Source organism: Cebus imitator, unplaced genomic scaffold, assembly GCF_001604975.1.
Source record: "Cebus imitator isolate Cc_AM_T3 unplaced genomic scaffold, Cebus_imitator-1.0 Scaffold136, whole genome shotgun sequence".
Lineage (NCBI taxonomy): Eukaryota > Metazoa > Chordata > Mammalia > Primates > Cebidae > Cebus > Cebus imitator.
In genome coordinates, this window is record NW_016107451.1 from 2,714,680 (window position 1) to 2,742,536 (window position 27,857).

Here is a 27,857-nt window from a genome sequence, read left to right on the forward strand (position 1 = left end):
TTTTGTATTTTTAGTAGAGACGGGGTTTCACCATGTTGACCAGGATTGTCTCGATCTCTTGACCTCGTGATCCACCCGCCTTGGCCTCCCAAAGTGCTGGGATTACAGGCTTGAGCCACCGCGCCCAGCTGGTTCCCATCTTATCTATAGATTCATTCAGTCTTTTCTTTGATTCTTTGAATTACATTCCCCTAAAAAAAAAAAAATTCTCTCCTTTTTATCTTAAGCTATTTCTGTTGCTTTCAACAACAACAACAAACAAAAACAAAACCGAACAAAACAAAAAGTACCCGCTTTGGGGCCAGTCACTGCCCTTCTAGAGTTCTGTCTTAGCCCAGGTCCCTTATAAAAGAGAACCTGAGGCAAAGTTTACATGCTAAATCTTTCTTGGAAAATATGATCCCAGGGCAAGAGTGAGGGGGAAAGAGAAGTGAAGCAGGGAGAAAAGAAAGCAAATGCATGATGGTGCAACCCTGAATTTCACACGAAGGCCCAGGCAGCTACGTGGTTGTGGAGACCAGCTTACCAACAGTTTGTACTGAATGCTACACCCTGAAACACACCCTGGTGGTGTTAGGAGATGAGGCACGGAGAGTGGGGGAGGGGCGGCAACAGGGATCTCCATTGAACAAAAGGTGGGGCACTGTTGCAGGCGACGTGAGCACATCTCAGGACGCAGCTAAACTGGGTTTGACAAAACCCACCCCTGGCATCACTCAGATCTGTTCATGTCCTCTTATGATATGTGGCTGTCATATCCATATTGGAAAAGGGGACACTGCTAGTCCATGACATGCAACATTAATGCCGTTACTTAAATTATTACCTATAACTGGCTATAATTAAGGGCCTATCAATGACAAGGCTAGTAATAAGCAACTTAATCCAAAGTCTTCTAAAGTCTAGAAGTTTTTGAGCTCTGACATGATGCCACAAGAGAAAAATTTCACACCTGACTTCACATGATGGTTTGCTTATATTATTTAAAATACTGTGTAAAATTACCTTAATAAACTACTTAAAACTAAGTAGCTATAGTAATAGAACATTATCATAGAAATCTCAGTGCTGTTTCTTGGTTGGCAAAAAAAAGGAGGGATAAAAAAATAGATTTAAAGGCCGGGCGTGGTGGCTCATGCCTGTAATCCCAGCACATTGGGAGGCCGGGAGTGTGGATCACAAGGTCAGGAGTTCAAGACCAGCCTGGCCAAAATGGTGAACACCCTGTCTCTACTAAAAAAATACAAAAATTAGCTAGGCATGGTGGCACACGCCTGTAAACCCAACTATTTGGGAGGCTGAGGTAGAGAATTACTTGAACCCAAGAGGCAGAGGTTGCAGTGAGCTGAGATCACGCCACTACACTCCAGCCTGGGTGACAGAGCAAGACTCTGTCTTAAAAAAAAAAAAAAAAGATTTAAAAAAGAACATTATTATAGAAATAAGGAATACAAAGACTGTGGGAAGGGCTGGCTTCCTCTGAGCATGTTGGAAAAATAAAATGGCAAGGTCGGAGCTTTAAATTCTCGGCTGGCTACATAAGTAGGAATCCAGAAAACATGACCAGCTTGAGGGAATCCTTTATTTTTTGTAGTGCAAAGCCTAGACTTCTGAAAACCAGAATCTGTTCCTGTGGTTGACCAAATTACATATAAATTAAATTCACAGGCTTGCTTTTTAAATATGAAGTTATATTGTTGATAGAAAAAAACAGATTCTGAGAACTGTAATAGAGGTATTTGGGTAGATTTAAACTCTCTTGGACCCCCAAATTATAGTCTAGTCCTCTTTGCCATAATAAGCAGCCCTTCCTCTCATCTGAAGGTGTTAGCTGCCCCTTTCCTGAGGATTCTATAGTTATCTTGCTAGAGGTAGTCACCTTGAAGAAGCATCCTGACGGTTTTCAAAATCCATGCACATGATCTATCATTGCTTCCAGACACATAATAATACTCAAATTGCAATAGATCCAAAGAGAAAGAGAAGGACTACAGGACTACAAAGTGTGACTCAGAATAGGAACCAAATGGATGATTTAATAAAGAAAATGTGGCAGCCAGGTGTGGTGGCTCACACTTGTAATCCAAGCACTTTGGAGGCCAAGGCGGGCGGATCACCTGAGGTCGGGAGTTCAAGACCAGACTGACCAACATGGTGAAACCCTGTCTTTTTTTTTTTTTTTTTTTTTTTTTTAAAAAAAAGGGAAATGTGGCATATATACACAATGGAATACTGTGCAGCCATAAAAAAGAATGAAATCATGTCTATTGCAGTAAAATGGATAGAACTAGAAGCTATTATCCTAAGTGAAACAACTCTGAAACAGTTGAATACCACATGTTCTCACTTATAAGTGGGAGCTAAATAATGTGTGCACATGGGCATAGAGTGTGGAATGATAGACGTTGGATGGAGGGGTGGGAGGAGGGTGGGGGATGAGAAATTACTTAATGGGTACAATGTACACTATTTGGGTGATGGATACACTAAAAGCCCAGATGTTACCACGAGTCAAACTATCCACGTAATAAAACTACACTTATACAACCTTAAATTTACACAAATTAAGAAAGAACAAGGGGCCAGGTGCATTGGCTCATACCTGTATTCCCAGCACTTTGGGAGGCCAAGGCAAGCAGATCACCTGAGGTCAGGAGTTTGAGACCAGCCTGGCCACCATGGCAAAACTCCATCTCTACTAAAAATACAAAAATTAGCCGGGTGTTTTGTATTTGTATGGCGGGCACCTGTAATCCTAGCTACTTGGAGGCAGGAGAACTGCCTGAACCTGGAGACAGAGGTTATAGTGAGCCAAGATCATGCCACTGGACTCCAGCCTGAGTGACAAAGCAAGACTCTGTCTCAAAAAAAAAAAAAAAAAAGAATAGATATCAAAAACACCCAAAGAATCGCAAGTTTTTGTCAGTGTATGTTTTGTGAGGCTGGGAAATATTTATCGAAGTGGATTCCAAGAGTGTATTATACCTGAGAAAGAAAACTGTAATTTTTATTGCACTGAATTCATTGACACAGATATGTTATCTCAAGAAACTGAGAGTGGCTGTAGCAGCTTACTGGGCTGGCTAACTGAAACTTGGACTTAAAGGTGGCCTACATTACATTAAGGAGAAAGGTCAAAACTTCCTTGGTATACTATAAAACAACATATCCAAAGACAGAGATCTAGGAATGCCAGTCAGTGGGGACCTCTAAAAGCAGAACCTCATGGAGTTAGCAATACACCTTCACTTTTTTTTTTTTTGAGACGGAGTTTCGCTCTTGTTATCCAGGCTGGAGTGCAATGGCGCGATCTTGGCTCACCGCAACCTCCGCCTCCCGGGTTCAGGCAATTCTCCTGCCTCAGCCTCCTGAGCAGCTGGGACTACAGGCACGCGCCACCATGCCCAGCTAAGTTTTTGTATTTTTAGTAGAGACGGGGTTTCACCATGTTGACCAGGATGGTCTTGATCTCTTGACCTCGTGATCCACCCGCCTCGGCCTCCCAAAGTGCTGGGATTACAGGCGTGAGCCACCGCGCCCGGCCTTACACCTTCACTTTTTTCGCTCAAAGCTATATCAACTCTCCAGCCCTCTATCAAAATCTAGCCTGCTATGACCTAATCATTTCACCGTTTCATGGGAGATCATGCTGGCCTACTACACTGATAAAATCATAGTGATTGGACAGGGTGAGTACTACTTGATACCCTAGGCACGCTGGTAAGACAGGTGTGTAACAGATGATAGGAAACAAATCCCAAACCAAACCCGAGGAACCTACCACCTTAGTGACATGTTTTGCTTCCAATGGTCTCTAGTACATCAAAGTATCCTTTATAAGGTGAACACGAAAATATCTCTTGCAAGATTAAGGATAGTTGTTGCATCTGGCATCTCCCATCACAAAGAAAGAAGCCCAACATATTAGATTTTGGAGGCAACATCGATCTCATTTGGGCATGCCACTATGGCCTATTTACTGAGTCAGCCATGAGGACTGCCACAAGGGGGCAGTGTGGGGTCTTGGAAAGTTCCCTGACTTCAACCAGTTGGGTAGAGGGGGTGGGGGGAATCTTGAGCCTATTTTCTCATGTGTAAAATGAAAATAAATACCTTCCTCGGAAGGCTATGGTACTGTAAAATGAGATAACAGGTGAAAACCTACTTTAAAGTACACATCTTCAGGTGCTAGCTGTGCCACTCTGCCATTTGATGCTATGCCAGTGACAAATTTTTTCAGCCCAGAGTAAAAATTATTCCCTAAGCATTGCTAAAAATCCCATGTTTTTGTATTGAGTTGTATCCCCGATACAGAAGTGCAAATGAAACATTAATGTAGAGTTTAGAAAATAATTATGATGTAACACCCTTCCAACCTAGCACTTGAGTCAGAAATAAAATATTGTCAGTTGGCTGCTAACCCTGCGCAAGGGCACCCTAGTGAGGATAAGGAGCAAGTGGGGCCTAAAGTATACCAAGCTTCTACTGAGAACTGTTGGGTGAAATATGCACTGACTACCGCTCCCCCACCCCCGCCCTGACTCTAAAAGGACAAGCTGGGATTATTCTGAGCTCATCCCACCCGACTTCTCTACTGGGGCAGACAGATTGCTGGCTCTCCTCCCTTCCAGGAAATATCACACACAGAACACCAGGGGGTGGCAACTCCCCACAGATATTGGTACCTGGGACAACAACAGCTAAACCAAGGATGAAGCAGCTTGGCATTCTACTTTTTTAAATTTTCCTCTTTTCCCTCTCCTCTGCAGGCCTGCAGAACACATCACAGTGGCATAGTGCAAAGATTCATGGCTTTAGTAACAAGGAGACCTAGGCTTCAACCCCAACTCTACCACTATCTTTGACCTTGAACAAGTGACCCCACCTCTCCAAGCCATGGTTCCCTTATCCAGAAAAATAGAGTACAAAAACACTACCTAGCCCACAGGATTGTTGGAATGATTAAGTGAGATAATGTGGGTAAACAGCAAAACATTATCCAAATATTAGTTGTTTGTAGGCATCATCATAATTAACCTAAGGCTGGCATGGTGGCTCACATCGGTAATCCTAGCACTTTGGGAGGCCAAGGCAGGTGGATCACCTGAGGTCGGGAATTCACCTGTAATCCCAGCTACTCAGCAGGCTGAGGCAGGAGAATCGCTGGAACCCCAGAGACAGAGGCTGCAGTGAGCTGAGATCGTGCCACTGCACCCCAGCCTGGGTGACAGAGTGAGACTCTGTCTAAAAAATAAATAAATAAATAAATAAATAATCTGATTTGATTATCACCAACCCTGGCAGGCAGGATAGGTAAATACGCTTCCCAAGTTTCTGATGAAGAAATTGACCCAAGAATCATGATGATAATGTGGTTTCATTTTCTTTTTGTTGTTGTTGTTGGGTTTTTTTGAGACAGAGTTTCATTCTGTTGCCCAGGCTGGAGTGCTGTGGTGTGATCTTGACTCATTGCAACCTCCGCCTCCTGGGTTCAAGTGATTTTCTTGCCTCGGCCTCCCAAGTAGCTGAGACTACAGGCATGGTCCACCATGCCCAGCTAATTTTTGTATTTCAGAGACGGGGTTTCACCGGGTTGGCCAGGCTGGTCTTGAACTCCTGACCTCAGGTGATCCACTTGCCTCAGCCTCCCAAAGTGCTGAGATTATGGGCATAAGCCACCGTGCCCGGCATGGTTTCATTTTCTGAGACTCGCCTTCAACCCTTTTGCCATGATGACAGCTGGCCTTCAGAGACTCATTGATAACCCTTTGGAGATATTTGGGGTTCTAAGGCCCAAATATGTTATGAGTGCTAAAAGCCACATAACTAATCAGTGGCCAAGTCAGGAGCCAAAGAGCCAGCTCACTGTGCTCCCAGTCCAGGGATCCAGGCACTTTCTCGCCACCTCATTAATTGTGCTCAACTGCTTACTGCAGGATCCCATCTGTGAGTCTTATCTTCCTGCCTAGACTATGAGCTAAAAGAGAAAAAAATAATTCTCAAGGGATATTTATTCTTATGGAAAAGCATTTATGCTATGTTGCTAAATGAAGCAAGGGATTTATAAAACAGTTTGTACAACATGATCCCAGTGTGTATTTATGTATACTGGCAGAGGAAAACAGTAGAAAGTCATGACACACAATGGTAAAAATGCTTATCTCTGTGTAGCAGAATTACAGGTGATTTATGTGTTTTTCCCTTACACTATTGCATCTGTTTCTAGATTTCTCCCATGAACATGTTTTACTTCTGTGATCAGAACTAATATCCGTGTGTGTGTGTGTGTGTGTGTGTGTGTGTGTGTGTGTATTATACTATTTCAATTGTCCATTTAGGAAATTACTACATTAAGAGTCAGAGAGCTTGAGCTGCCCTCCCTCAATAATTTATCATGACTTTGCACAAGCTTCTTAACCCCTGAGCCTCAGTTTCTCCACCGGAAATATGAGAATATCACCCGTCACCCTGTCCCCAGAAGGCTCCAAACCTCCCCTGTCTGGCTGCCACAAGTCATTCCCCTTCTCCTCAGCCAAGCTTCTGAGCAGTCACAGAACACCTGCCTCTGCCTCCACTTCCCCATCCCTTTAATTAATCCCTCACCTAGCCATAGCTTGGGTTCTGTTCCCTCTTCTGCAAATCGGATTCTACACAGGTGGCCTCTTCAATGCCAAAGCCGACTGCCTCTCTGCTCCTTTTCCTCCACCTCGACCTCCTTGTCCTGCTGTTTCCCCTGACGGGGGTCTCTTCACTGCTCCCTCCTTGAAGCACACTCTTCCCTCACCTTCTCTGACCGCAGCTTGCCTCAGTTTCCTCAGCCCCTGTGGCTGCTGCTTCTCCCAAGGCTCTGGCTCAGAAGGGGTTCCCTGGGTTGTGGGAGCCCCTTTCCTCTCTCTTCGCTTCGTGCATGACCTCTCCCAAACCAGCAGCCTCCAGCACCACAAGCAGTGAGCAACCTACACTTCCCTAATCTCTCTCCTGGGCCCCACCCCGCTACCCTCCTGCTGTCAGAAGCTGAGAACCTTTTCTCCCCAGTTCCCTCCCCATTCCACCAATCCTCCTCTGAAAATGGTTTTTCAGGTGCTGTTCACCCAGGGACAAACTCAAGACCGCTCAGTGAGGGGTTCTGCCCACCTTCCTGCAGCCCTGCTGAGGACTCCAGCCAGTTAACCCAGGGGACAGCGTCATGGACCTCATCATGGCATCTCATCAACATGATTCTTGTGGACTCCTCCCGGTATCCCTGACTTCTCTCTGTCCCTCCGGACTAGCCTTAAATACAGACCTCACCGCCAGGTGCATCACAGCTATTACTGAGCACTGGCCAGGATCGGGCATTGAGGGCTTTGCCTATATTCTCATTTCTTTCTCATGACAACCATGGGAGTGAAATACCATCATTACCTCCATTTTTTTTTTTTTTTTTCTTAATAAAGACAGGGTCTCACTATTTTGTCCAGGTTGATCTCAAACTCCTGAACTCAAGCTATTGTCTTGGCCTCCCAAAGTGCTGGGATTATAGATGCAAGCCACCGGGCATGGCCTACTCCCTTCATTCCAATGATGAGAAAAGTGAGTTATGGAGAGTTTAAGTAACCTGCTAAGTCTTAGAGCTGGGATTGGAATACAAGGTAATCTGATTCAACTGCAGCTCATGTGCCCTAAACCACTCGGCTACATGGCAATTTTACCTCTTACCAGACTCACCTATAGGATAAAGTCCACACCTGCCTGCGAGGACCCTCATACAGCTCAGACACACTGTTTCAGTCCTAGGACCCAGTGTGTTCACTTGGTGCCTTCCTACGCTCCATCCTGACTGCACCCTTCAGCTGCCCACTTTCACACCTTCACCCGTGTCTTCTTGCCACCCAGAGCCTCAACCCCACCTCCATGTGTTGAAATGCTCCCATCCTCCAAGGCCTTCTCAAAAGCCTCTTCCTCTGTGCAGGGTAGGTCACGCAGTATGATGGGGGACGAGCCCGTGGCGATGGGGAGACGGCAGGCCTGATGACACGGTTCTTGCCCTTCCAAAAGGTGACTGGGAGATCCAGACCCCTCACTGTGGGCCTGTGCCCTCATCCGTAAGATAGAGGGGGTGAGACTAGATCATCTTTAGGAGCCCTTCTTGCTCTGACAGTCCGAGACCCCACTGCTTTCACAATCCCCCAAAATGGTGGTAAAGTTGCCTTTTTAAATCCCTTTAACAGTCACAGAATGGAGAGAATGTCAGGGCTGGGAAGGACTTCAGAGGAAACTAATCTCATCCCCTCACTCCCCTCCCCACCACCAGGCCTGGCAAACCATCTGGGGAGTGGTGGGAGGGAGGCAGTGCTCTCTGCTCCACCAAGAACCCATCTCAGCAGGTCCCCAGCCCCGCAGAGAAGGGATGGGAGGAGCCTGGAAGGGCAAAATCTGCAGAGCCTGGCTCTGGGCCTGGCCTGGGCTGCCCAGCTTCCAGGAGGCCTCAGTAGATTTCCATAACCAACAGGCCAGCAGCCCAGGACATGTGCTCCCCTCTCCCATGTCCCCCCCACATTCCTCTGCACATTCAGGCAGCAAAATGGCATTCAGGGCTCTGTTGGGGGCGGAAACAGACACACACAAAGACTCACAGATACAGGTTTAGCCACAAACACACAGACCCAGAGAGATAACGCAGATCCTGACAGGGTCAAAGTGCTCAGACACGAACAGCACCCACAGATACAATACACCCACCCTGCCAGAGCCACCACGACCATTCTCAGAGGCACATGTGTGTAAAAGCATCACAAAGATATTCATCTTGTGCAGACACAGGCACACGCATAGCAGGCAGTCACGTGCCCACTCAGCAGTTGCCCCCATGCCCCTGCCATCCTCCCTCCTCCCTTGAGCCCCCACACTCCTTGTCTAGGTCAAATCTTGGGCAAGGAATGGAAAAAAGTCCCAAGCTGCCCCAGTTGTGGGAGTCAGGACAGAAGCCAGACAGTCCGGGAACCAGCTGAGCTCTTTCCCTGCTGAGAAGTCCCCATTTTTTAATTCCGCAGAATTCATCGGACCCATCGTGTTCCCCGGAGGCCAGGGTGAGGCTGGTTGCTGGATGCTGGATGGTTCCCCAGCCCACCTCATGGCTCTATCTCTAGCCTCTGGGGTTCCAGCTTCGTCCCCAGCTGCATGCGGAGGGCAGAGGGGCTTCTTGAAAGTCATTTCCCAGACGCATTGCCCTCCAGTCCTCTGTCCAGCCACCTGGCACCTCCACCCTCACCCCATCTCCCTCCTTCAGCCCCACTTCTGTCCTCCAGGAGATTAACGCAACTCATTCCCCGGGCCCACCACACTGAGCCAACCAGACACAAGGCCTTGAGCAGGGGGACCCTGTGACTTAGGCCCATGCCCAGCCTCCGGCTGTGTGTCCACTGAGTACCTGGGGTCAGGGGTTTGCTGGGACGGCCTGGCCCCCATGTTTGGAGTGGGCAGTCCTGGACTCCAGTCCCAGCCTCACTCCCTTCTTGTCTTAGGACGTTGGGCAGGCGGCTTCAACTCTGAGGCTCAGAGTCCGTTATTTATAAATTGATGGTAATAATACCACCTACCTCTCAACAACAAATACAGAGTTAATTCAGAACTCTGGCTTTAACCAAGAAACAGGTTGAGCGACTTGAACTAGATTCGACCTCTCCTGGCCTCGGCTTCCCTGTCCGCAACGGTAGCCCTTGCCACCCTGGATGTACAGAGCAGGTGGCCTCCCGGGGGGCCTCCTGCCAATGGGCTCCCCTCCTCCGCGCCCACCTCGCCCCCAGCCCCGCTCCCCGTTCCCACGCCTGGTCCCAGCCGGCAGGGCTGTCAGCCGGAAGGGATTTGCAGCCGGAGAGGAATCAGCTGGGTCCGCACAGAGGCCGCCTTGTCCCGGTGGGGACCCGAGCCCGCGCAGTCACGTTGCTCTACAGGCGGCCGTGGTGCCAGCGCCCAGCCCGCCCCCGCCCGGCCCGGGTGCGCTTCAAGGGCCGGCGCCGGATTTCCTGGCCCCGCGCCCAGCGCCCCGCGGGCTGTTTAGGGGCCCGCGGTGCCGGGAGAGCAGGGCCTCCGAGGGTGCACAGCTTCCGCCCCAGCTCCCGCGCCTGGTGGAAGGGGTCGGGGCGCACACCTCGCCTGCCCTCTCCCACCCCAGCCCTGCAAACTGGATCCCCCTCCCCTTTCCCCCAAAGGGAACAGGCCTGGCCTCCTGCCCCCTTCCCCAGTCACAGTCATCCCGATCTATGATCAAGCATTTCTGAAGAAAAAGTCTTGGAACTTGGAAGACCTCTCTGGATAAGCCTCAATGAAGCTGGATGGGAAGGTGGGAGGCCTCCTGAGCCATTCCCGGTGTGGGCCCCACATCTGAGTCCATTGTAGGCATAGAATCAGGATGTTCTGGGTCTGGATTGGAAGCCGATCCAAATGGACCCTGTTGGGGTGTTGGTATCTCCTCTTCGTGTTCAGGGTGTGTGCTGGGACCTGGGTGCTCTTATTTGGATGCTGGGTTCTTCGCGGAGTTTCTGGATGGCGTTGTGGCGACCCAGTACCGAGCCTGCAGTGGAAGCTCAGCCGGGTGCTGGGACCTTTTCTTTGTGTTCAGAGCCCAGCTGTGAGTTCTCTCAGGGTCAGTGGTTTGGGCTTTCGCTAGTGTGGGTGTTGGAGCCCAGCCAGCGTGGGGTTCAGTGTTGGGTTCTTCTTTGGGTATCCAGAGTCTGGGCTTGGGACATGCCCTTGTGGATCAGGCCCAAGTGTAAGCAGCCACTCCAGGTTTGTTTGAGACCCCTGAACAGGGATACAGGGTCCAGCCCTAGACCCTCGCATTGGTCTAAAGGCAGACATCACCGCTAAGCCTCTGCTCTGCTTCACCAAGATCACTATGGGATCAGCAAAAAGAGGGGAGGAGGGGCTCTGCAGCTCAGCTTGACAGCCTCTCTTTAGAGCCCAGGAACTGGAGGCAGACCTTAGACTTGAGCTGGAGTCAGTCAGGACCTCACTCTGACCAGAGAAACGTCCCTTCCTTCTCTAGCCTCAGCTTCCTCACCAATAAAATGAAAAGTTGGATTTTATGTTCTCCAAGGCCCCTAGGGCACCCTCTCCCTAGTACACATAGAAGCGCACACACAGTCACGTTAGTTTCTCAGGCCAGTCTTCCCACTTTGCCCATGCTAATCTTCCTACTTAGAATGCCCTCTTTCTTCTCTCCCCAGTCTCTACCAGTCCCTCAAGCCTCTGCCCCTCCTTTTTCCAGGCCCAGAGTTGAAGCCCTCCTGCCCTGAGACCACAGGCAGCCACAGAGCTAGACTGACTCTTCCAGCTCTCTCCATCAGGCTGGGAGCTCTCTGAGCTCAAGGCCCTGTCTGCTCCTGGCTCCCATCCTGAGACGTTGTTCTAGAGGGGCCTGGAGTCCCAAGATCAGCTCAGCCACCATCCCAGACTTGCAGTTGACCCTTTAAGAAGAATCTCTTTAGTCTCTAACACTCCGGATGGCGGGTGGGCACTAATCGGATTTGGGAGCCTGTCTCTTGCCCACCCCAATCCTCCTTTCCAGGCCACTGCACCCATGTGACAGCCAGTCTGGAGCAGCAGGGAGGCCTCAGGACCACGTGGGTCCAGACAGGTAGTTGGGAGACTGTCCTCTCAAGGCTCTCTCTCCTGGGTGACTGTGTTCCCAGCACAGACAGAAGTTAGAAACCCCAGAAGGCAGGAATGATCTAGGCACTTACCCTGTACTCTGGACCAACTGGCACAGTGGAGCATGTGCCCGTGAGTACCCACGTGTGTGTATGTGGGAACACATATACACACACACACACACACACACACACACACACACATCTCAGAGAGGGAGCTGAGCCAGATTCTGGGCTAGGCACTTCCCAAACAATATTTCTTAGATTTCAAAGCAGCCTTATAGGAATCATTAGCCCTATCAGCAGAGGGAAGGCTCAGAGAGGGGAAGGGGCTAATCTGAGACCACATAGCTGATAAATGTGGAATCCAAATTCCAAGCCATGTGTTTCGCACAGCACCACCCTGATGCTCTCTCACACGCATGCACAGGTGCACACACAGCCTTCACACACTTGTACACAACCCCCAAACCAATTGTTGTGTATCAAAGCTGGAAGGAGACTTAAAAGATCGTCTTGTCTTGTCCTGTCCATTCTATTTTATGAAAAAAGAAAGGGAAGGGATTTGTTTAAGTTTTCAAGAGTTATGAAATGGCAGAACCAAGACTGACATCCACACCTTTGTTGTCACACCGAGTCACATGTATACACATCCACAAACCACGGAGTTTACTCATAGACTCTCACATGCAAACCCACAAGCATACCCATTAACATACACACACAAACCCACGAACCCATGAGCATACCCACAGACATTCACCCTTCACACACACACATACACACACACACACATACATGGACAGAGAGTCACATATGCACACACACATACACTCATTCCCATACAATCCTCATACTCACAGATCTACTCACACACACGCCATAACACACACCCATGTTCCCTGACTCCCACACTCACATGTACCCACCCTCTTGATGCAAAAGAGATAAGCTGACCCTGATAGGGGCTCTGAACAGATAAGGCTGGACCATGGAGTGGGGGTGCACATGGAGCCTTTAAGAGGGGGTGCATTGGAACCAGTGAGGCATTGTGTGGGTGTTCCCTGGCACTGCCGTCTGCAGCCCTGGAGAGTGCATTCTGCCAACAGCTCTCCACAGGCCTGGGCAACCCGCCCCACATCACCTTGGCCAAGCTCAGCAGGTAGCCCCAGAAAATGTCAAGTCATGGGCCAAGAGTGTCTGGGCCAGGCTGGCAGCAGGGCTGGTCCCAGCTTGTTCACTAATATTTATCTTCTGCCTGGAGCCCGTTTAGGGACTCTCCTCACTCCATGGGCCAGACCCTGAGTCATGAGGCCTCTTCCTACACCCAAGTGAAGATGAGGATTGAGGCATCAGGATTTGGGGACAGAGACCCAGAGCTGCTAATGGGGTTTACCGAGGTTCGTGAGCTAGCTAACTCAGGCTTCTGCATGACACTTTGAGATGGGCCAGTTAAGCCAACTAAGTCTTTCTTTTTTTTTTTTTTTTTTTTTTTTTTTTTTTTTTTTTTTGAGACGGAGTTTCACTCTTGTTACCCAGGCTGGAGTGCAATGGCGCGATCTCGGCTCACCGCAACCTCCGCCTCCCGGGTTCAGGCAATTCTCCTGCCCCAGCCTCCTGAGTAGCTGGGATTACAGGCACGCGCCACCATGCCCAGCTAATGTTTTGTGTTTTTAGTAGAGACGGGGTTTCACCATGTTGACCGGGATGGTCTCGATCTCTTGACCTCGTGATCCACCCGCCTCGGCCTCCCAAAGTGCTGGGATTACAGGCTTGAGCCACCGCGCCTGGCGCCAACTAAGTCTTTCTCGGTGACTGAAACACTATGTACATATCAAATACAGCCAATCTCAAAACCTAGTCCATGAAGAAGGGAGCTGTCAAAGTCTTCTAATAGAGGAGCACTGTGAGGGAAGCAGACAAGTGGACCAGAGGGGAGGCCACTTAAGCTGGGTCTTGAGGGGTGAATAGGAATTCACAAAGAAGCTTTTGAGGCAGAGAGAAAAATATTTCAGAGAACAGTTGAAATGTGGTTGGAAGTGGAGGGTAGGGTGAAGGAATAGATGAGGCCAGTTAGAGTCAAGCACTCAGCAAACATTTATCAAGTATCTGCTGCATGCTGGCTGATGGCATGTAAAATACAAGGACCTGGGTCTCTCAAGGAGCTCAGACTCAAAGGTCCCAAATTTAAGTGCTTTCAGGTGCCAGGAAGGTGATCTAGATGAGTAAAAATGGAGGGCATTTTGGGTTAATAGGGACTAGTGATGTTTGTTTCTAACAGGAGAGCCCATGTCCTGTCGAAAGCTTTTACATTCAAGAGTATTTGTCACCTATAATCCCAGTACTGTGGGAGGCCAAGGAGGGAGGATCACTTGAGCCCAGGAGTTCAAGACCAGCCTGGGCAACATAACAAGACCTCCTCTCTACTAAAAATATAAAATAAAAATTAGCCAGGTGTGGTGGCACACACCTGTGGTCTCAGGTACTCAGAAGGCTAAGGTGAGAGGATTCCTTGAGTCCAGGACTTTGAGGCCACAGTGAGCTGTGATCTGATCACGCCACTGAACTCTAGTCTGGCCAACAGAGTGAACGCTGCCTCAACAACAACAACAAAAAAACACTGGGTTTGGTGGCTCATGCCTGTAATCCCAGCACTTTGAGAGGCCGAGGAGGGCAGATCAGGAGGTCAGGAGTTCGAGACAAACCTGGCCAATATAGTGAAACCGTCTCTACTAAAAATACAAAAATTAGGCCAGGCGCGGTGGCTCAAGCCTGTAATCCCAGCACTTTGGGAGGCTGAGGCGGGTGGATCACGAGGTCGAGAGATCGAGACCATCCCGGTCAACATGGTGAAACCCCGTCTCTACTAAAAATACAAAACATTAGCTGGGCATGGTGGCGCGTGCCTGTAATCCCAGCTACTCAGGAGGCTGAGGCAGGAGAATTGCCTGAACCCAGGAGGCGGAGGTTGCGGTGAGCCGAGATCGCGCCATTGCACTCCAGCCTGGGTAACAAGAGTGAAACTCCGTCTCAAAAAAAAAAAAAAATACAAAAATTAGCTGGGCATGGTGGCATGCACCTGTAGTCCCAGCTACTGGGGAGTTGAGGCAGAAGAATCACTTGAACCAAGAGGCGGAGGTTGCAGTGAGCCAAGATCGTGCCACTGCACCACTCCAGCCTGGGCAACAGAGTGAGACTCTGTCTAAAAAAAAAAGAAAAGAAAAAATCTGTCCATCCTGTGGCAACCAGAAAAAAAAAAAAGCCTGCATTGTGGACTAGGTTTAGCAGTAGACCTTGAATTTGCAGCCTAAGGTTCTGGACTCTGGAGTCTAGACCCTAGAATCTGGAGAAGGCTTGCAGGTGGAGCTGAGGAGTCCAATCCTGATGCTGTAGGTAGCCTAAGACCCGTGAAAGGTTCTTGCCATGAATGAACATTTGTCATAGGAACCTCCCAGAAAACAAATCTTTCACACTGTGACTGCTAGATATGACAGGACAGTGTGTGTGCTGCCCAAGATCCCAAGGACAAGGACAAGCTTTTCCTGTGCCCGTCACAACTGTGTCCTGGCCAGGGCCACTATCTTCACGCAACACATCATCTTCACGCCTTCTCCCACCCCAGACCCAATTCCTCCTCTCTCTACCCACATCTTATATAGAAAAACTGACTAAATTGGGTCCCCCCACATTTCTCTTTCTGACCTAAGGCCACCACAAAGGTCAACCCCCCCCCCCACACACACACACATAGGAGAATGAGGAGATGCTCTGTCAGCCCTGTCCCTGGCATTCCTCACAAAGCCCTTCTGGCTGTGGGCACTGGGGAAGTGGCCTCCATTCTGCAGAGGTGAGTGGCCTGGGAGGAGGAAGTGTCCAGGCCATAGAGGCGGAGGCCATCAAATAAACGACCTTGCATTTTGCTAATGTTTATGTGTGTTGGTCTTAGTATAAAAGTGTGAAAAGGTTGTTGGATGTCAATTAAGAATTACCTGATTCTAAGCCTGGGCCAAATCAATTTTGCTGGGTGACCTCAGGGAATTCCCTGCCCCTTTCTGAGTCTCAGTTTCCCCTCTGTAAAGTGAGGGGTTAGACTAGTTGGTCTAGAAGTGATTTTCTCTGTGTTTCATCTCATGGAAATGTCAGAACAGCTTTACAGATGAAAATGCTGGACTTGGTGTCCTGAGTCCCCCGAAGTCCCATAGGACACCTGGGGACTAGGTTGGTGACCAGGCAGGGGTGGGGCGTACCTAGGTTAGATACCATTCTACCATTGCATGGGGCAGGAGGGGGTCATGGCCAGGCACCCAGCACAGCCATCTTCCCTCCCCAACACCCACACAGACCCCGGATGCTGGGCTTTGGAGCCCAGAAGCTTCACTGGGCAGAAACGGGCCCCCTTCCCACTCCCCACCAGCTGCAGCCTCCCTTCTGGATCCTCATTAAATTATTCTGCCCCACCGGTCCCAGACTCAAGCTGCGTTTGATGTGTGCCCATCTAGCATCTGAGGCCAAGACCAGGCCCCTCACACCAGGCCAGGCTGATGGGCTCTGACAGCTTCCATGGGGCCCCATGGTGGCAGGAAGACCAAGGCCCACACTCACACCCACAGGGACACATGCTCAGACCCGTGCACAACCACAGATATTTTCCTACACGTTTATAAGCTGTGTAACTGTGAGCACGTTACTAACTTCTCTGGGCCTCTGTTTTCTTTCCTGCAGAATGGAAATAATAGTACACTCTGTCAATTGAGGAAAATAGTGAGACAAGTCTCAATCATTTTAGGAGGTTGATTTGCCAAAGTTAAGGACATGCCCAGGAGACAGGTTTATGTCTTTCTTTGAAGGTGATTTTCAGGTCTCCCAATTTAAAGGGGAAAGGGTGGGATATTGAGAAGTATACCGTTTTCCTGTAAGTGAATCCGAATTTTTTACGTAAGATGGCATAAACAAAGGGGCAGAGGAAAAATGGGAGGAATCTGCATTTTCCATAAAATAACACAGACACAATGGGGTAGAGGAACAATCAGATATGCATTTACGTCTGGTGGGCTGGGGTGACTGCCCTGTAAAGATAAGCTATCAATATGCATTGCCATTGTGAAGTTTTAACAGCTCACTAGGAATTTCCTTGTGAGCAAAATATGGGGGAGGCAGGTAGCTTTCCATCTTGTAGCCTTCTTTTTTTTTTTTTTTGGAGATGAAGTCTTGCCCTGTCACCCAGGCTGGAGTGCAGTGGCACGATCTCGGCTCACTACAACCTCCGCCTCCCAGGTTCAAGTGATTCTCCTGCCTCAGCCTCCCAAGTAGGTGGGATTACAGGCGCCTGCCACCACACCTGGCTAATTTTTGTATTTTTAGGAGAGATAGCGTTTTACCATGTTGGCCAGGCTGGTCTTGAACTCCTGACCCAGGTGATCTGCCACCTTGGCCTCCCAAAATGCTGGGATTACAGGCGTGAGCCACCACCGCGCCCCGCCAGCCATCTTATTTAGGAACTAAGAAGGGGAGGCAGGTTTGTGTGATTCAGTTCCCAGCTTGACTTTTTCCTTCCACTAAATGCGTTTGGGGTCCCAAAATTTAATTTCCTTTCGCAACGCCTAGGGTTGTTGTGTGGCTTAAAAGAAATTCAGTACTTAATCACTTAGAATAGCGCCTGGCACATCATAATTCAACAAATGCCGGCTGTTTTCTCTTGCCCTTCCTTTTCATACCATTTGCCTCAGCCACAACAAAATCATTTGGTTTCCCAGACATGCTAAGCCGCTACGTGCTTCCAACCCTTTTCATATAGTGTTCCCTCTACTTGGAGCACCTCCTCCCACTTCCTCCTCCCTGCTATACACCTAGTGAGCTCTTATTCACCTTTTAAAGCTCTGCTCAGGTGGCTCTGCCTTTGGAAAGCCCTCCCCGCCCTGCACCAGCAGAACTGATCACTGACTCCTTTGTGTTCCAACCCTGTCCTGAATTGTCCATTTTCCCAGCCTGTGAGCAACTCAAGGACACGGAGCCTTGTAAAATTCATGTGTTGAATCCGGTACCCAGCACTGGAAATGGATCATCATGAGCATCAGTGGTACGTGGAGGAGTTCATTGTGTTACATCGTGGCGAGTATAAACAAGAAGCACTTGTGCGACTGATTGTTAACCAAATGCATATTGTATAATGACAAACCCATTTTAAGGACACATTTTTAAACATATTGGAGTAGATTCCTGGAGTGAGTAAAGGAGTGAGAAATGAGCATGACACTCTGGGAAGAAGGAGAAAAATTACATTCGCACAGAGGAGGGAGTATGAGGTGCTCAACTATATGCATCTGAAGTCCAAACCAATGGAAACAAAAAACCAAATCCATGCAAGTGTACCATTTAAATCTCTTTCGCACTTGAGGCAATCAACTAGTTATACAGTCATTCTTTTGTTTAGATCTCGATTTATGGTCCCTACACAGCATCATTGTTGATAGTTTTCCTTAATGAAGAGAAAGTTGAATTTTCATTGGATGTGCCATCCCCACCCCTCTGTTGCATGTACAGAATCACATAATGAAGCCCTGATTGAAGGCTGAGCCATGTTCTCCCTAAGAATGGAAACTTAAAGGCTTCTCCAGGGCAGATCCCATGACTTCCATGTCCTATAGATGAATGAATGAATGGGTAGTGAACAAGGAAGGGAAAGAAGACAGAGAAAGAAAGGGAGGGCCTGTTGCAGTAGCTCATGCCTGTAATCCCAGCACTTTGGGAGGCTGAGGCGGGTAGATCGCCTGAGGTCAAGAGTTCAAGACTTGCCTGGCCAACATGGTGAAACCCTGTCTCTACTAAAAATACAAAAATTAGCTAGGTGTAGTGGCACACACCTGTAATCTCAGCTACTTGAGAGGCTGAGGAAGGAGAATTGCTTGAATGTGGGAGACGGAGGTTACAGTGAGCCGAGATCGCACCACTGCACTCCAGCCTGCACGAGACAGGAGCGAGACTCCATTGCCAAAAAAAAGAAAAAAAAAAAAAAAAAAAAAAAAAAAAAAAAAAAAAAAAAAAAAAAAAGGCAGCTAGGGATGAAGAAATGGAAAAAAAGATTCTACAGAAATCTCAGGATAGGAGGATGCTCCCAGAACCTTCTCTTTCTTTTGACCCCTATCCAGGGCATGAGTCCTGAGCATGGGACTCATGGCAGGGGGTAGTGGGCAAGAGGGTACAAACTGGGCAGCTGATCTGCCCAAATCTTCCCACTCACGAGGAATTACTTCTCTTGCAGAGAGGCAGCAATCACAAGATAGCACTCTTAAGGATCCAAATCCTGATAGGACACTCAAACCCCCCACTTCACTTCAGAAAGGGTGCTGAGGTTGGCCCCTGAGCTAATGACAAGGATAGTAACAACTGCTGTGCTGCTTTGCACAGGATTAAATGGCTTTCATCCATTTAATCCCTTTTAATTATCATATCAAGTATGCATGCTAAGAAATTCTCATCATTTTACTGGCGAGACCACTGAATCTTGCTTAAAGTATAATTTATTCGACACTCAGTAGCAACAATCACAGCAAACACTTTCTGAATTCCCACTCCATGCCAGACCTTGTTCAAGCACTTTGTAGGCTTAACTCATCTGCCCCTACAGCAGCCTCTGAGCAGCAGTCTTAGTCCCCAACTCACAAATGATAAACCAAGATGCAGACAGTCACACAGCTAACACGTGGGAAACCTGGCGAAGGAGATGAGGCAGCCTGACTCTAGTTAACTCTCTTCACCCCCAGGCTATGCTACCTTTTAGGAAGCAGAAATGGGGAGGGTAGACCCTCCCATGTGGACTGGGTTTGGTGGAGATAGGGCAGCTAGATCCCTTGATATTTGGGGAGCTGGATCCCTGCCAGCAAAATGGTATCCCATTGAGAATGAGTTCAAGGACATAGAGAGTCAGTTACTGGTCCTGTTGGGGCCCCTTGGTCTGCCTGCCCTCTCCTCCAAAGGGCACCTAAGCCTGGGGAGATGGGAGAGGCTGCCCCCCTCCCCCTTTCCCAGCCAGAGCTGTGTGAGCTAATCCGGGGAGAAGACACATTAGTTGAAAAGAATCAGTTCCTGCCTGCTCTGCTGAGTCAGCAGGAAGTACAGCTCTGGCTCTGCCAGCTACGTGAGCCCCTGCACGCCGGCCACCACTGCCTCCCTGCCGCCCCAGCCCCAGAGTGGCCCCTGCCATCCATCAGCATACCCTCACGTGCCTCATTCCTGCTGACCTGCCTCTAAAGCACCCTCTAGCTCAGCAATCCTGAGCCTCCCTCTCTGTCTACTTTCCCAGCAACAGACCTGTTTTTCAGCACCATCCCCACAGACCCCCAGAAAACAGCCATCTCTGCCTGCACAGATAATTAATTCTCACCAGGATTGCAGCAGGTGGAAAGAAGGGCGTTGTGGGAATGTGGTGAGCCACTTTCCCCACGTCCGACACGCTGTCAGCTCCAGAGAAGAGAGCTTGTAGTCGGCTCATGGTATCTAAGGGTCCCTGCCAGAACTGGTACCACTCTTTGTGTAATCCCCACCATTCTGGTCATCATCTCTGCCTCTTCCACTGCTCCCATCACCAACTTCCCACCACCTGCCCTACTACCGCCACTATCACTGGAGCCACCACCTCTGGTGCCACTACCATCAGCCATGACAGCAAGACTACCATCAAGTTCACCACTCACACTAGCACTCATGCCACTGGCACCTCCATCAATGTCACCTACTGAGACAGGCAGATATCATCAATAGCATTAAAGACGTTATTGTAACTAGCACAAACACCAATACCACCATTATCACCAACAAAAAGCATCATTAAAATCATTTTGACCAACAACACCTACACCATCTTTATACCAACCCCATTCTCAACACCATCAAACATAATTGTTATTTTACCATCAAAACCATAACTATCACTTGCAACGCCAACACCATCACCTACCTTTACCACTGTCACCATAGCAACATAATTATGCCCTCACCATCACCATCATTGTCACACTACCCACCACCACCATCCTTACCATAACTGCAGTCAACATCACCACTAAACATCACCATCAGTATCACTACCACCATAGTTACAACAATACCAAGGCTGCCACAACCACAGCCAACACCCCCATCACTATAACCACCACATAGTTGTCAGCAACACCTCCAACACCGTGAACATACTATTACCCCCAACACGGTCACCATGGACACACCTCTCTATTAGAATGAGAAACTGCTGCTGTTTATCTGTACCCATTTTTTTTTTCTGAGACAGAGTCTCGCTCTGTTGCCCAGGCTGGAGTGCAGTAGCGCGATCTTGGCTCACTGCAACCTCCGCCTCCCTGGTTCAAGCGATTCTCCTGCCTCAGCCTCCTGAGTAGCTGGGACTACAGGCACGCTGCACCACACCTAGCTAATTTTATATTTTTAGTAGAGATGGAGTTTCACCGTGTTGGCCAGGATGGTCTTGATCTCTTGACCTCGTGATATGCCTGCCTTGGCCTCCCAAAGTGCTGGGATTACAGGTGTGAGCCACCGCACCTGGCCATCTGTATCCATTTCTGCACCAGGCAGAATGTCACAACAACAGTGAGAGAAAAAAGCAAACCTCTAACTTACTGTTCTGATCATACAATGATATGCCCACTTGCTTTCCCTTCATGTCCCCATTGGAACAGACATGATTGTTTCACTAAATTGGTTCACTTAATGATTCATAGAGGAACAGGCATGCAGGCCTGAAAAACATGGGAGTGGTCACAGGACTCACCCCCTATTGCCTGTGACATCAATCAGCCCAGCTCCCAACACACCCCTCTCCCTCCCACCTCTCCCCAGACATTCCAGGCCACTGCAGGCTTGTCTGCCCCTCCAATGTAGATTGTATTCCCTTTGCTCGCTTAATCTTAAACTTCCTCTAGGGCAGAACAGCACGTGGAAAGAACCCATGCTTCTTCTGAGATGCGTTGCATGCTGCTTTGTGACAGGGAATTGAACTGTTTCCCAGAGAACTCTGCAAACAAGTGTTTAGAACATGCTTTTGAAGGATGTTTCTTATCATTGTATCTGACTTATTGTGAAGGGATTACCTACATACATACATGTTTAAGAGCTGAGAGTCAGAGCCATGGATTCCAGACTTGGCCCCACAACTAACTCTATGTGTGGCCTTGAGGAAGTCACTTTTTTTTCCTCCACCCCAGTTTTTCCACCTAGAAAAGTATGACCTTCTGACTCTGCTGCTTTAAAGGTTTTTTTGAGCTGAGCCACTCCTAGGATAGGTCTGAGTCCTTTTTCCAGAAGGTCCTTTCGAATGGAAAAATAGCATGTTAAGTCTGATTGGTTCCCCATCCCATCAGCCTTAGCTCCCCTGGCCAGCATGTCCTGGGATCTCCAAGGACATCTGCATGAGCCCTGAGATGCTGCTGCCTGGGCAGGGTGGGGCCCAAAGGGTTAAGCCAGTCAGAGCTGTGCGTGAGCAAGTGTCTCAGATGAAAGGTTGGTCCCAGAGAGAACGCCATGTGGCTGTTGTGGTTGGCAGGTCTGGGGCAGTGGGACCAGGCTAGGTCCCGAAGGAAACCACCTCCTGGTCTCACCAGAACAAAGTGGTGTTTTGCAAAAACGCCATTGTTCTTGGGCAAGTCTTTCCCATCTCAACATAAACCAGGAAGCAGTGCTTCCTTTCCTTGGGCGAGACCCCAAAGTCCCCCCACCGGTGGGAGTGGGGGGAGAAGAACAGACTTTTTCCTGACTTGAATGATCTGCTGCAAAGCTCAGCTGAAGGGCAGCAGCCTCTACCTGGCTATATCCAAAGGTGTGTGTGTCTGTGTGTGTGTGTCTGTGTGTGTGTGTCCTCCCTACACAGGGAGAAAGAAACCGAGGTGGGTCGCCTAGTCCTGTTTCTCATTTCCAAACAGGACTCTGTACCTAAGCCAGACTGTGAGCGAGAAGTCACTGCCTATTCATCTCCCCTCACCACTGTGCCACTCAGCCTTTCTCGGTTCCCCAAGCATGGCAGTCATGCTCCTGTCTACAGCCTTTGTATGGCTGCTCCCTCTGCCTGGAACTCCCTTGTGCCCTTCACATATGGGCTCCTTATCATCATCGTGGTCTCTCTCCTAACCTCAGTGAAGCACTATTTAATTCCTTGTTCAGTGTCTGTCCTACTGACATTCTGTGAGCTCCCTAGAGCAAGGGCTAGGACCTATGTCAGTGCTGCCCACTGCTGCGTCTCCAGCACCTAGAGCAGAATGGCCTCCCGTGTGTGACTGTGCCTGCGTGTGCTTCCCACTCCACTCCCCATAAAGAAAACAGATCCAGGCTGGGCACGGTGGCTCCACTTTGGGAGGCCAAGATGGGTGGATCACAAGGTTAGGAGATCAAGACCAGCCTGGCCAACATGGTGAAACCTGTCTCTACTGGAAAAATAAAAAATTAGTCAGGCATGGTGGCACACATCTGTAATCCCAGCAACTTGGGAGGCTGAGGCAGGAAAATCACTTGAACCCACGATGTGGAGGTGCTGTGAGCCAAGATCACACCACTGCACTCCAGGCTGGGCAACAGAGTGGGACTCTGTCTCAAAAAAAAAAAAAAAAAAAAAAGCCAAGCCTGGTGGCTCATGCCTATAATCTCAGCACTTTGGGAGGCCAAGGCGGACGGATCACCTGAGGCCGGGAGTTCGACACCAGCCTGACCAACATGGAGAAACCCCGTCTCTACCAAAAATACAAAATTAGCCAGGTGTGGTGGCACATGCCTGTAATCCCAGCTACTTTGGAGGCTGAGGCAGGAGAATCGCTTGAACCCAGGAGGCAGAGGTTACAGTGAGCCGAGATCATGCCATTGCACTCCAGCCTTGGCAACAAGAGCAAAACTCCCTCTGAAAAGAAAAGAAAAGAAAAGAAAAATTAAAGAAGACGGATTCAGCTTCAAAGGCAAGAAAGCCATTTCCCCTGTCAACACGGGAAGACCAGAGCATCCCGTCCAATCACTCCATTTTCCTGAAGGGAAAACTGAGGCTTAGGGCCTGGAAGCCTCTGGTCCAAGGCCCATGGTGGTCAATGGAAAAGCTGAGCTTGACTCTGGAACTCCCAGTGCCAGTGCTGCTGGGCAAGGCCTGTCATCTAGTTTCCAAGCTTAGACACGGCATTGCTCTAAATCTCTCACCTCTTCACATACAAGACCCGGCACATTCAGGCTCCGACCACTGATGAAATTCCAGCATTCACCCAACCCACTTCCCAGAGAACTGACTCACTGTAGATTCCTCCCATGGCTTTGCCTAGCTGAGGAGGTCAGACTCCCTTACCACCACCTCAGTGCTTCCCATTGATCACTATTCCTGTCCCTTAGGTACTAAGAGGGACATCGTTAAGGGCTGAGGAAGCCAGAGGTACAGCTTTCTATCCTTTTAAACTCCTTTTTTTTTTTTTTTTGAGATGGAGTCTCGCTCTGTTGCCCAGGCTGGAGTGCAGTGGTGTGATCTTGGTTCACTGCAACCTTCGCCTCCCAGATTCGAGCAATTCTCCTGTCTCAGCCTCCTGAGTAGCTGGGATATCAGGCATAAGCCATTACATCTGGCTAATTTTTGTACTTTTCATAGAGACGGGGTTTCACCATGTTGGTCAGGCTGGTCTCGAATTCCTGACCTCGTGATCGGCCCACCTCGGCCTCCCAAAGTGCTGGGATTACAAGCATGAGCCACCATGCCCGGCCTTTTTTCTTTCTTACAATCAGCACGTCTACCTTTGTTTCTACAACTTTTGTTTAAACCAGGAAGGTTCATTGCTTAAATATTTGTGGAAGAATAAATGGAGAAGGGATGGTGATACCTCCTCACAGGGGCTGCTGGGGGATGACAGGAGCAGCATCCTCAGCACAAGCAGATGCTGGATTAATGCCAGATCCCTTGGAAAGTGTAAAGTGCTCTGCGAATATAAGATACCGTTAAGTCCCAAACAAGGAACATTTACAGATTGCTCCATTTACAAATGGGTTTTCAGGAATTCCATGGAAAGAATGTGAAGTCCCTTTTAAGAACTTTTTTTTTTTTTTTTTTTTGAGACGGAGTTTCACTCATGTTACCCAGGCTGGAGTGCAATGGCACGATCTCGGCTCACCGCAACCTCCGCCTCCTGGGTTCAGGCAATTCTCCTGCCTCAGCCTCCTGAGTAGCTGGGATTACAGGCACGCACCGCCATGCCCAGCTAATGTTTTGTATTTTTAGTAGAGACGGGGTTTCACCATGTTGACCAGGATGGTCTCGATCTCTTGACCTTGTGATCCACCCGCCTCGACCTCCCAAAGTGCTGGGATTACAGGCTTGAGCCACCACGCCCGGCCCTTTTAAGAACTTTTTTCTGACGTTGGCTGTAGCTACAGAGGGCTAGCCTGGGAATGGTAATCCTTTGTCTATTCTTTTTCTTTTTTTTTGAGAGTCTCACTCTGTCACCCAGGCTGGAGTGCAGTGGGGTGATCTCGACTCACCACAACCTCTGCCTCCCAGGTTCCAGCGATTCCCCTGCCTCAGACTTCCGAGTAGCTAGAATACAGGTGCCCAGCACCACACCTGGCTAATTTTTTGCATTTTTAGTATAGATGGGGTTTCACCATGTTGGCTAGGCTGGTGTCGAACTTCTGGCCTTAGGAGATCCACCCACCTCAGCCTCCCAAAGTGCTGGGATTGCATTTCGTCTATTCTTTATAAAATAATTTGTCCTCCCAGGCAGTGCATTAAGTAAGCGAAGGAAGTAGAGATGAAAAGGTAATCAAGCAGAATTGACACTAACACCCATTCTCTTCCTGAAAAGAGAAGTCATCAAACAGGGGAGCCCTGTGAGTTTTTGCGTTACTCCCTGGTTTTTCTCTTATCCTAGGTTGAGATTTGAGGCTGGGAATGGGGAACATAAAGGTAGATTTTGTGCTTTCAAGGAAAGATAAGATAAGGAACAGATAAAATTCCGGGCAAAGAAATGAAGATAAGCAGCTCCTCTAGGGACTTAAACTGCCCAGGAGTGGGAAGGAAGGAGAAGAGGCCTCTAATTCCCAGCTTCTCAGAAAACCCCAAACAATGTACACAAAGCCCAGAGAATTTCTAACCCAGGAAAGGCAGACCAGATGCAATCTGTTTGCTAAATCCAACCCTGAGGCAGCACAGGAGGAGTGGCAGGGTGAATAACCCTCAAATTCCCATAAAGTTACAACTTAACCTGAGCAACCTGGGCTCCAGCTATGTGTTTGCAATCACAAACTCAAGTCTGCAAGTTCTTTCAAATAAAATTAAAACGGACAGTGCATCCCTTTATGCTGTGCTGATGGGAAATTCCAGTTCTGTTATTATTGGAAGGGCCCCCCTTGCTTTAAGAATGCAAGGCTTATGTTGTGCCCAGAAAACATGGAACCGGCCCTTTTAGCTTCTCGCGACTCGAAGTGTGGTCTCAGGAGCAGAAACATCAGAGTCCCTCAGAGCTTGTTGGAAATCCATAATTTTAAGGCTGGGCTCCGTGGCTCACGCCTATAATCACAACACTTTGGGAGACTGAGGCAGGCGGATCACGAGGTCAGGAATTCAAGACTAGCCTGATCAACATGGTGAAATCCCACCTCTACTAGAAATACAAAAATTAGCCGGGCACAGTGGCATGCACCTGTAATCCCAGCTACTCAGGAGGCTGAGGCAGGAGAATTGCTTGAACCCGGGAAGCAGAGGTTGCAGTGAGCCAAGATTACACCTCTGCACTCCAGCCTGGGCGACAGAGAGACTCCATCTCAAAAAAAAAAAGTGCATACTTTTAGGACCCCCCACCAGGCCTACGGAATCAGACTGTATTTTATCAAGATTCTCAGGTATTTCTGAGCACATTCATGTTGGAGAAACACTGTAGACTTCAATCCATAATGGTCCCCTCTAAACCCCAAATACTTCCATAGGCTGACATCTCTGCAGCTTTGGATGATCAAAGGCACCTGGGCACCTGGAGCCTATCCTCCTTAAGGGGGAGCATAGCCACTAGCCTCAGGGATTCTGCTAGTTCTTCCCAGGACCTACTCACACAACTCCATCTCATTCCTCCTTTTCTTTCTCCCAGCCCAATCCCCTCAGAAAACTCAGATTTTCAAACAACAAAAGCCTGCAAAACCAGTTGTCTCCCGGGGACTTCTCATTTCAGTGAGCTTCAGCAATACCACACCCAAGGCAAGGGAGCACAAAGGTACCGCCCAACGCTTGGAATGAAGGACAAAAACCAGCAATACGAAATAACATCTCAATCCATTTGCCTGCCACACTTGTGATTCTTTAACTCTTGCTCTCAATTATATCTGGATTTAGGAGTGCAAAACAAAGGTTATGCTGTAATTTTAATGGACTTGTTTTTATAGGAAAAAAAAAATTAAGTCCCAAAATCCTAGAAATTATTGCTTCCGAGACTCACAGGGATTTAATTAGCTCCCAGTTTTGGGATTAAAAAAATTTTTTTAGCAGCGATGGAATGTTTTCAGGGCTTTCTCCCCTCCAAAATAAACTGCATGGAGAATCCCATTATATAAAACAGAAATGGAGCTGCTTTGGTTGTAAGGTGAGGACACAGGACCCAACTATATGGTCTCCTCTCCACCTCCACGGTGGCCCAGGTGGCTGCAGATCCCTGAGCTCATAGGAGCACGGGATGAAGGAAGAACCTCAGCCAGCCTGCCACCCAACACTGAAAACCCCATTTCTCTACCTCCAATCACATACTTCCAAGAGAGAAGTCCCACAGGGAAACTGAACCCATCATCCATTGGCACCCAGGGCTGGAAAACTCTTCCACTACCATGACCCCCACATGCCTTCCTGTCACTTCCATCAGAAAATCCCATTTCTGCTCAGGCGCCTGCAAGGAACAGATTTATCCCGTCTTTCCCATGATTTACAGATCATATCCTTCCCTGGAGTCTCTTTTCTAGGTGAAACAGGAATTTAAGTCAATGATGTACAATGACTAAGTGAGTGAGGAGAAAACCATTGAATGAGTGGATGGGTGGGGAAAGAGGAAGGAAGGAAGGGAGCAATGGAATAGAATACTCTGGTCATTCTCCTCTGGACACTTTCTAGCTTGCAAATGGTTCTCTTCACATGTGACATGTGGGAGAAAATTATAGCATTTGAAACTACTCTACTCCAGCTATACCTTAACCTGGTGATTTTCCTCCCTTCCCTTCCCCTCCCCTCCCCTC

The 27,857-nt window shown here is 48.7% G+C and overlaps 2 long non-coding RNA genes across 3 annotated transcripts in view; one reads left to right on the plus strand and one right to left on the minus strand.

Moving 5' to 3' along the window:
• Positions 1 to 9,731, minus strand: part of LOC119473165 — a 30,404-nt gene extending 20,673 nt beyond the window's left edge. For both annotated transcript variants that reach the window (XR_005202367.1, XR_005202368.1), the window contains exons 1-2: positions 9,579 to 9,731; positions 7,890 to 8,070 (exon numbers count right to left, since the gene is read on the minus strand). This is a non-coding gene — a long non-coding RNA (uncharacterized LOC119473165). The remainder of the gene's footprint in view (positions 1 to 7,889; positions 8,071 to 9,578) is intronic.
• A 1,843-nt stretch (positions 9,732 to 11,574) lies between these two features.
• LOC119473166 lies at positions 11,575 to 27,123 on the plus strand. The gene is made up of 2 exons (XR_005202369.1): positions 11,575 to 11,763; positions 26,729 to 27,123. It is a non-coding gene; the product is annotated as an uncharacterized LOC119473166 (long non-coding RNA).
• Positions 27,124 to 27,857: the final 734 nt, after the last annotated feature.